Source organism: Trichechus manatus, unplaced genomic scaffold, assembly GCF_000243295.1.
Source record: "Trichechus manatus latirostris isolate Lorelei unplaced genomic scaffold, TriManLat1.0 scaffold00078, whole genome shotgun sequence".
Taxonomy (NCBI): domain Eukaryota; kingdom Metazoa; phylum Chordata; class Mammalia; order Sirenia; family Trichechidae; genus Trichechus; species Trichechus manatus.
The window spans coordinates 11,786,871-11,797,266 of NW_004444014.1; the positions used below are offsets into that span (position 1 = coordinate 11,786,871).

Genomic DNA, 10,396 nt, shown 5'->3' on the forward strand with positions numbered 1-10,396 from the left:
GTTATGAACGCCTAACTTACACAACTTGTACTTGCCCTTTAATGTTATGTGATTACCTGATGGGCCCACATACTGACCGCCTCAGGGTTCTCAGCTCAGGCAGCAGAGAAAATCATTACCTTGGAAGCTTTAGACCACCATTCCCCCACCTCTTCGGCTCCACCTGCAGCACCTGATATAATGAGTCAAGGATGTGGACCTGGCTTCAGTGCTTTTCAAAGCTCCACGGTGATTCTCCGGTGCAGCCAGGGCTGTGAACCACTGGTAGATGCCAAACTAGCCAGTACTCTAAAAGCTGTGCTGGACCCAGTCAGGCTCTCCATGGCTGTGCTCAGTACCAGCACTTGCTTCTAATCAAAACCAAATTCAAAGGCAAACACAAAAAATACTAAGTCCCCATATCCTGATGACTGACTTCCATGGTCTCCAGTGGGACATAGGACTGTGGGCAGAGAGCAGATAGGAAGTACTGCTCCCCCTCAGCCTAGCCTGCTTCCCTCACAAGCTGGGGATTGCTGGAAATGGTTCCCTGGCATCATGAAGTGTTTACCAAGCTTTACATTGCTGCATGCTTTGATCAACCAACCAATAAGTTGCCATTGAGTCACTGTGACTTATGGTGACTCCAAGTGTGTCAGAGTAGAACTGTGCTCCATAGGGTTTTCAGTGGCTGATTTTTCAGAAGTAGGTCACCAGGCCTTTCTTCCAAGGTGCCTCTGGGTGAACTGGAACTTCCAACCTTTAGGTTAGCAGATGAGCTCATTAACAGTTTATACCACCCAGAGAATCCAATGTTTTGACAGATAGTTTCAACTTTCAAACTTGTAAACATTATGTTAAAAACATTACACCATGTAACTCAGTAAATAATATTTTTAAACAAAGAAGACAACCTCTGAGTTTCTTACCAGAGGACTTTATTACCTTATTGTGGACCTCCACAAAGGAATTTTAAGGGTTTTTTAAAAATGATGATTCAGTGTAGCAGTCACTTGCCTACTTAGTTAAACCTAAATTCTTCAGAAGCATTACAAGCTTGCCAAATGTATTTTCATGACATTATTTTATGGGTATATTATGACCTAGGACAAAACCAAAATATACATAATAGTAAAAAAATCAGAAACCTTCCTACTGTGGCCATACTCATTCATCTCTGTCAGCTCTAAATCAATGAGGTTCAAAGAAGGAAGATGAAGAAAAACAATGAAATCTCCTTTAGAAAAGTAAATAATGATCAAATCTCTCTGTTGATTGTGTGAGTCTACTACTATTATCTGCCTTCCAAAAAAAAGAAAACAAATACACAGATACATTTAAAATTATATCAGAAATACTACTTGGCTACAAATTAATGGCCTAATGTCCAGGGAAGAAAATCAAAGAAGGAAGTAAGACAATGTCTCCAGAGACAGGTGGCCTGGCCTCTGGACCTGGCCTTGTGTTCTAACAGTGTGTGGTGTTTCCTCCTGCACATATGGGCATTGGAGTATCCCACCCTGGCAAACCTGACTCAGGCAGCAAGGCTGCACGTCCATGGGCTTCACCTCCACCCATCCCACCTCCTGGGCCAGGGCATTAGACTCACATTTTGTTGTTGTCGTTCGGTGCCGTTGAGTAGACTTTCGACTCATAGTGACCCCATAGTAAGAGTAAAACTGTCCCATCGGGTTTACTTGGATGTAATCTTTTCAGGGGCAGATCACCAGGTATTTCTCCTGCAGAGCCAGTGAGTGGGTTTGAACTGCCAACCTCTTCGTTAGCAGCTGAGCACTTAACCATTGCACCACCAGGGCTCTGCAGACTCACATTTATTTATTAGGTATTTCCTGGCAGCTATAATGATCATGTGTTCATTGGAACTGAATTGTTTTGCCATTCTGATAGTCATTACTGGCTGTTAATGACTGTTGTTAGGTGCCATTGAGTCAGTTCCGACTCATAGCGACCCCATGTACAACAGATCACTGCCCGTTCCTGCTCCATCCTCACAGTCATTGCTATCTTTGAGCCCACTGTTGCAGCCACTGTGTCAATCTATCTTGTTGACGATCTTCCTCTCTTTCACTGACCCTCTACTTTACTAAGCATGATGTTCTTCTCCAGGGACTGGTCCCTCCTGATAACATGTCCAAAGTATGTGAGATGAAGTCTCACCATCTTCACTTCTAAGGAGCACTCTGGCTGTAATTCTTCCCAGACAGATTTGTTCATTCTTCTGGCAGTCCATGGTATATCAGTCAATGACTAGTACTTTGTTTTCATTTCTATAACTATATAGCTTTTCACATGTCATTGATTACTGAAACTGAATAAATACTTTAGACTGTGCATTCTCAACAGGGGCAACACCATAGAAAATTGGTTCTTGGGAACAAGAAAACCCTAGATATTACAATGGTTTATGTATCTTCACAGGAACACAGTACATAAACAGATATACGGTATGTCTGTGGTATTAAAATTTCAGGGGGTCAGGAGAAGGTGGGGCTAAGTAGGGAAAAAATCATAAAGGTCTCCTTAGGGGGATGATCATGAGAAAAAGGTTGATAAACCCTGCTTTAGACCCTATAATTAAAGGTTTTCCTTAAAAAAAAAAAAAACGAAAAAACAAAAACAAAAATCAACTGCTCTTCACGAAAAAACTCTGAAAAGCAGTTTTAATTCAAGACTATGGCCAGGCCCTGCTGCAGTCCTTCCTCCAGTCTTCTCAGATATGGTGCAGCTATCTGTGAGGAGCGGTACCTTCTAGTTGGCTCAAACTCTCTCAGCTTTTCTTAAGACTGACACATTTGCTCATTCATGCAAGTAGTCATGAGCATTTGTTAAGCACCAGGCACCCTGCTAGGCTCATGTGGCAGGAATCGCCTCAGCCAAATGGACCAAGCTCTGCAGTAGTCAAAAATGGCAAATGATGGGACCTCTGCTCTACAGCAGCCTTGAAAGGAAGAAGCAGCAGGCAGATCAGGAGGTGGTTGCAAGCATGGGCTCCGAAGCCAAAATTTGGGTTTGAGGCCACTGGCATTGCTATGTATATAAACAAGCAACTTTGAGCAAGTGATCTGACCTCGGTGCACCTCAGTTTCCCCCTCTGAAAATACCTACATGCAATGGTTCTCATGAAGCTGTAGTGAGAATCAAGCGAGAGGTGCTAACACACATTTGTCTCTAATAAGCATAAGCAACTGGTGGTAATGCCTTACTGTTACAGACAGAATTGTGCCCCCTCAAATTTGTGTGGAAGTCCTAACACCTGGTACCTGCAAAGGTGACCTCTGTTTGGAAATAAAGTCTTTGAATATGTTACCAGTTAACATGAGGTTATACTAAAACAGGGCCTAGCCCAATATGTGTTCTGTTCTTATAAAAGAGGGGAAGATACTCAGAGACAGACAGACAAAGGACAGCCATGTGAAGATGCATGTATAAGCCAAGGAGCACCTGGGGCTACCAGAACCTGGGAGAGACAAGAAAGGCTCTTCCCCTCGAGCCTTCAGAGACAGCATGGCCCTGCTGATTTGCTGATTCAGACTTTTAGCCTCCAAAACTGTGAGACAATAAGTTTCTGTTCTTTCTCATAAGATACCCAGTTTGTGGTATTTTGTACTAATACATGTACTGTCATGGATTGAATTATGTCCCCCCAAAAAATGTATGTATCAATTTGCCTAGGCCATGACTCCCAGTATTGTATGATTGTCTACCATTTTACCAACTGATGTGATTTCCCTATGTGTTGTAAATGCTATCACTATGATGTAATAAGATGGATTAGTGGCAGTTATATTGATGAGGTCCACAAGATTAGGTACCGTCTTAAGCCAATCTCTTTTGAAATATAAAAGACAGAAGCGAGCAGAGAGACATGGGGACCTCATACTACCAAGAAAGCAGTACGGGGAGCAAAGCACGTCCTTTGGACCTGAGGTTCCTGTGCTGAGATGCTCCCAGACCAAGGGAAGACTGATGCATCACAAGGACCTTTCTCCAGAGCCGACAGAGAGAGAAAGCCTTCCTTTGGAGCTGATGCCTTGAATTTGGGACTTGTAGCCTACTAGACTGTGAGAGAATAAATTTCTCTTTGTTAAAACCATCTACTTGCAGTATTTCTGTTATAGCAGCACTAGATGACTAAGACACTAACTTAACTAATATGACAAAATATGGAAAATACACTATTACCTGTCAGAAGAAACACTTTCCTCACGTTTCTCAGTAGATACTGCGTGCTAACATCCTCGACACCCCTCATTCTCAGGCCCTGCCACTATCTCTTGAGGTAAGTTCTGAGGTCAAGGTAAGCTTACACAAGAAGGAGCTCTAGCCAGTTAGAGGCAAAGCTCAGCCTAAAATACCCTCCAACAGACAGGAGCAGCTGCACACACGGCTTCTAAGTCAAGTGAAGAATTTAAGTAACGTGTATCCCTCTTTTTTTATGCTAATTCAACTAGCCAAGATGAGGCACACTCACTCTGGGTGCCCAAGAATACTCTGATATGGGTTACTTCCAGCAGACTTGGACTAGAGCAGGTGAAGAAGTCGGCTGCATTCAGAGTATGATTTCAAGGGCCCTAGAAGAAGCAGGCCTTAGAAAAGCATGCCTTGCCCCAGCTTGCTAAAACTTTCTTTGTCAGAGTATTCATGCCTTCAATCCACAAAGAAAGGTAAGATTCAAGTGTATATCCCCTGGAATGGGTAATACAATTCACACTAGGATCCCTGGGTGGCACAACAGTGTATGCTCGACTAGTAACCTAAACGTTGGCAGTTTAAACCCACCCAGAGGCACTGTGGAAGAAAGACCTGGTGATCTGCTTCCATAAAGATTACAGCCGAATAAGCCCTATGGAGCAGTTTTACTCTATAATACATGGGGTCACCATGAGTCAGCATCGACTCCACGGCAACGAGTTTGGTGTTTGGTTTGGGGAGAAGAGGTGCTAATAAACTTTAAGCTTCACAACTCATCACCCCACAGGCTTCTTCTAAGACCTTGCAAGGAACCGCAGAAATGTGTTCTCATGGTCCCGTATTTTTGTATATAGTCATGTGCTGCTTAACATCCACAATACGTTCTGTGAAATATGGACGTTGCATGAACATGCCTCAATGGCGAGTAATAGCATTCTCTGATTTTCCACCTTTGTGCTGTTTAATAACCTTTTGTTTCACTTCCAAATTAATACTTCTCCTTTGCCTCTTCCTGCTGTTATCACTATCACTGGTTTTGCTGCATTTGGGAGCCATGATGCACTTCACAGTAGTACTTTCAAAAGAATATTAAACAGAGAGATAACGCTACAACACTCAAGAGATGCGCGATACACAAGACTGAGTGCTGCTGCCTAGGAGCAGAACCATACGCTGTTACACAGTAAACTTTTTATTTGTAAGTAGGGACAGTTTACATTAAAATAATAGAAACTACGGTACAGCATATACATAAGCCAGTAACACAGGCGTCTGTTATGACTATCAAGACATATGTGTTATAGGTTATATGTGTACTGTACCATTATACACCTGGCAGCACAATCGCTTTGTATACAAGAAACGTGAGATACGAGCGTTGCATAAGGGAAGCTCTTGCATTTGCTATGTCAGGTTACATCTGCTACATCCTGTTCTCCAGTCAGGATTTCTGAACTCTATTATAACTTTCTGGGACCATGAATGTACATGTGGTCGGACTTTGCCCAAACGGACATTATGCAGACCATGACTGCAATTTGCAAAAGAAAGGATTTTCAACAGTAATCACTTAAGACAGTCATCTCTATCTGTGTGGACTGTCCTGCATCACACTCCCTCTCATGAGAGGTGGCAGAATAATCATGGGCATTTGCAGGATCCAAGTAGGGAAACAGGTGTGGTTTAGTGGTATATATTTACATGGTTTACAGTCTCTTTAGTGCATAGCTTTGCTAGCCTTCCCAATAAGGGGTGACTCCCAGAATATTCCTACTATCCAGTGTGGTAACTCACCTGATTTTGTAATATGAAGGAGCAGGAACAGGTCGTATTGCAACATGAACATGACCTAAGCGTGAGGCACCAGAGTATGTGGGAAGAAAGAGAACCAGCGTTTCAGAAGTAAAGAGCTAGAAGTTACAGTAGTCTATGGTACTCTTCCACCTCCTGCAGCTCATGTATGATAGAAAATTAATAGCAGTTTTCTTCCATATGATAAAATTCCAGACATTTCCATAGCATTACTGGTGGTGCAAACAGTTGAGTTCTCAACTACTAGCTGAAAGGTTGGAGGTTCAAACCCACACAGAGATACCTCGGAAGAAAGACCTAGCAATCTGCTTCCAAAAGATCACAGCTTTGAGCACTCTGTGGAGCACTCTTCTATTCTGCACACATGAGATCCCATGGGGTCGCCATGAGTCGGAATCAACTCAACAGCAGCTAACAACAACAGCCATTAAGGAACTGTCGTAAAAAATGAAAGAAATAGTCCAAAGCAGGGGTCAGCAAATTATTGTTCAACAATTACAGCCCATTGACCAAATCTGGCCTACCACCTGTTTATATTAATAAAGTTTTATTGGAACACTGCCACACCCATTCATTTACACATTACCTATGGCTGCTTTTGTCCATAATGGCAGAGTTGAGTAGTTGCTACAGAGATGATTTGGCCCTCAAAGTCTAAAATATTTATTATCTAATCCATTTTGGAAAAAATTTTGCAATCCCTGCTATAAACTATCAATACAAAACACATTTGGAGCAATCATACCAGAAGACTGAATTATCTTCCTTCTTCCTCTATAGGAAATGTTACAAAATCACTTTAATGTAAAGAGAACTCAAAGCATTCAGCCAAACAACGCATAAAAAATGTATTACAGAGATGCATTAGTGTGTTAATAAAATAATAAGATATTTTTTTGCTGGGTTTGGTAATGTTTATGCTGTAAGCCTTTTATAATCACAATTTGTTCTGATTTATTTTCTCATTCTAAAAAATAAAAATAAAAAAAAACACTTTTTACCCCAAATCATATAAGCTTCAGGCTACACAAAAGCTGGATATGTTCCTACTACTGTATAAAGGGAGTCCCTGGGTGGAGCAAATGGCTAATGAGCTCAGCTGCTAACTGAAAGGTTGGAGGTTCAAGCCCACCCAGGGGTGACTCAGAAGAAAGATCTGGCAATCTACTTCTGAAAAATCAGCCACTTAAAATCTTATAGAGCACAGGTCTACTCTGACACACATGGAGTCATCACGAGTCAGAACTGACTCAATGGGAAGTGGTTAATGTATAAAGAACTGATAACTGACCATATCTGTGCACCCTAGCCACCCCACACAGCGTTTTCTTTGACTTTTCTGGGGGAACAACACTGCTAGGAAGGATGAGATGGACAGAGGAAGCAACTAGTTGGAGACAGGGAGCTCAGGGTAGGAGGATGATGATAATCCAAACAGAGACATCTTCGGGGAGCACAAATCTTGCACAAGGAGGAAAAAAATCACTCTGCAGCTGGGTTTAATACTCAATTGTGTTCTGCACAAGCCAGGTGCTAAAGTTCCATATAGAGAGGGATATGGAAGAGATGGAAGTACTGACAGAGGGCTGTAGCTGAGTGGTAGTTAGTAAGTAAACAATAGTCAAACATGCAAATTTCAGCCTGTTAGTGAGAAACAAGATAAGAAAGTTGGCTGGTTGTATTTTAAAAACTTCCTTCTGGTGGAGGAGGGGTCGAAGTCACAGCCAGTGCTGCTGCTCATGTCTTCCTGGTTTGTCTTTCTCCTGAGCCAAACAAAGCAGCGCAGAGTGCGGGGCTCTGAGTGGACAAACAGCGCCATTGGGGAGTCCACTGGTAGGTGGTCTTTCATTAGAGAAGTGATCAAAGGCTGGAGGTTTTGAAAACTTCCAGGCTTTTTGATATCATTCTGGCCTGAAAATCTGAACAAGCCCCAGAAGAATCCAACTCCAAGGAAATGTTGAGGAACACAGAATATGCTCTTGACTGTGTTCCAAGGAAAATGCCAGGATAGAGAGGACAGTACACTGCAATAGGTGAAGATGAGTGAGGTGGTTGTACCCAGGTGATTCTTTCTGTCTTAACGACAACATGGATGGGCATAGAATAGGCTGCCAGTGGAGGCAGGGGTCTGGACATGATTGAGAGTGTGGGCGGGAAGCTTTCCATGTGCATTAGAGCTTAACAGTAATGCAGCTGAGGTGAATTCAGCCTAAGGTAGGTCCATCGGGCAAATTCCAAGAGCCTCATTCACAGCAGCTTTACACATAAAGAATCACTTTTGAATGGTGCCAAAATAAATACTGAAATTCTCAGAGAATCCCTGAATGCTAGATAACTAAGGCATAGTTATAAGGATAAACCATGAAAGTTCCAGGTTGTCCAAATGGCACTTTAGTTGATTAATAATGCAATTTACGGTGCTTTATTTTTTAAGAATCACATAAAAAAAATTTTAAATATGTGCCCGGCTATATAAAGCAACTCATCTTTCAGAGAACAGGTAAAACCCGAGAGGTTATGAAAACTAGCTCCATAAAACATCATTATCGACTCCACAAGCCCACAACTTCTCTCATACCTATACAGTCTAGCCTAGAAAAATTCTCACACACGTGCAAAAGGAGATATGCACGCGAATATTTACAACAGTGAAAAACTGAGGCAATTTCAACGTTCATCAACAGGAGAATGGATCATAAAACTGCATGTATCAGATGGCATAGAAATGCCACAGTGCAACACAAACATATACACAAGGACAAATATTTCAAATACAATACTGAGTGGAACAAGCAAGTCACAGAAAAATACATATACTTATTAAAAGTTTGCAAACAAAAAAGTTAGAGATTAATATATGCAGTCGTCAGGAGAGTTGTTACTTCTGAAGGGAGGAGAAAGATGCAACTACAGAGTACTACACGGGAGCTTCAACAACATTGTTGATTATGATTTCTTAAGGTCAGTAGTATGTCCACAGGTATTCCCATAGTATTCTTTATATTTTTATGTTTTTAATATTTAGTAATAAATTTAAAAGACTAACAAATTAATCAAAAATTGATAGATTCAATGCGATGAACAGATATTTCAAAGTAAAATATTCCATTCTATTTGCCAAAATACTGTATTCTTTTGTGTATTTTCTTTGAGTTTTTATTCATTTGAATGTATACTTTTATGTGGTTGTAATAATGATATACCATGGAATATTTTAATATATGTTCAATGAATTTAATATTAAATATTCAACATTCTGATACTGAAAATCTTTTAAATTGTCACTTAAACCCTTAATATCGCACTGTGCAGATATATCTTAATTTTAACTAGTCTGCTTTTCTTAAACATAGATTTCTCCTAATTTCCTCATTACATATAATGCTGTAATGAATATTTTTGTGCATGTAGCTTCTTTTTCCTTTTCAGAATTACTTAAGTTTCCAGGAGGTAGGATTATTAGACCAAAAGGTGTGATCATTTTTGTGACTTGTTGTATGCTGTCAATACATTTCAAGACTTGTGATTCTTGCCAAGATAGAAGAAGAGGGATCAAATTTTCCCTCCTGCTTGAAACAAACAAAAAATTAGACTAAATATAATAACCATTTTAAGAAAAGTAGACATCGAGCAACAAAGGATATCATTCCAGAGAGGCAGGAAGCAAAGGCGGTGAGCCCCACAACTGGCCCAGCTTACTGCCTTGAGAAAATTTCTAAGCCATGACACAGGGAAGAGAACCTAGGCAAAACTCATCAGACCCCCCTGAGCTAAGGAGACAGAGTAGGGAGACTTGGTGGATAGAGTTCACAGGATAGAACACAAGAGCAAGAAGAATGTGCAAAAATACAAAAGGTTCCCTTCAAATATTCAGCAGAGTACTAATCAGTGTGTGCATGTGAGGAAACTACCTGAGGCCAGGGAAAGAACCATACAAAATGATTAGAAGGAAAAGGACCCAGCACTCATACAGGGCTATACCCACTAGACAGACTAGAAAATCTCATAGTGCATGGGGCACTGGGTAGAAGGTTCTTGTCTCAGTCATGGGGAATAATTAGCCATAGACTAGACAAATGCAGAAATTATCGAACACTATCATTAATATCACACACAAGTAAAATTTTGCTGAAGATCATTCAAAAGCGGTTGCAGCAGTACACCAACAGGGAACTGCCAGAAATTCAAGCTGGGTTCAGAAGAGGACATGGAACATGGGATATCATTGCCATGTCAGATGGACCATGGCTGAAAGCAGAAAATACCAGAAAAGATGTTTACCTGTGTTCTATTGACTCTGCAACGGCATTTGACTGTTGGATCATAACAAATTATGGATAACATTGTGAAGAATGGGAATTCCAGAACACTTAATTGTGCTCATGAGGAACCT

The 10,396-nt window shown here is 41.1% G+C and overlaps 1 protein-coding gene across 3 annotated transcripts in view; it reads right to left on the reverse strand.

Annotated features, from left to right (window-relative positions):
• Positions 1-10,396, reverse strand: part of FHOD3 (formin homology 2 domain containing 3) — a 537,856-nt gene that overhangs the window by 223,311 nt on the left and 304,149 nt on the right. The gene's annotated exons all lie outside the window — the stretch shown is intronic.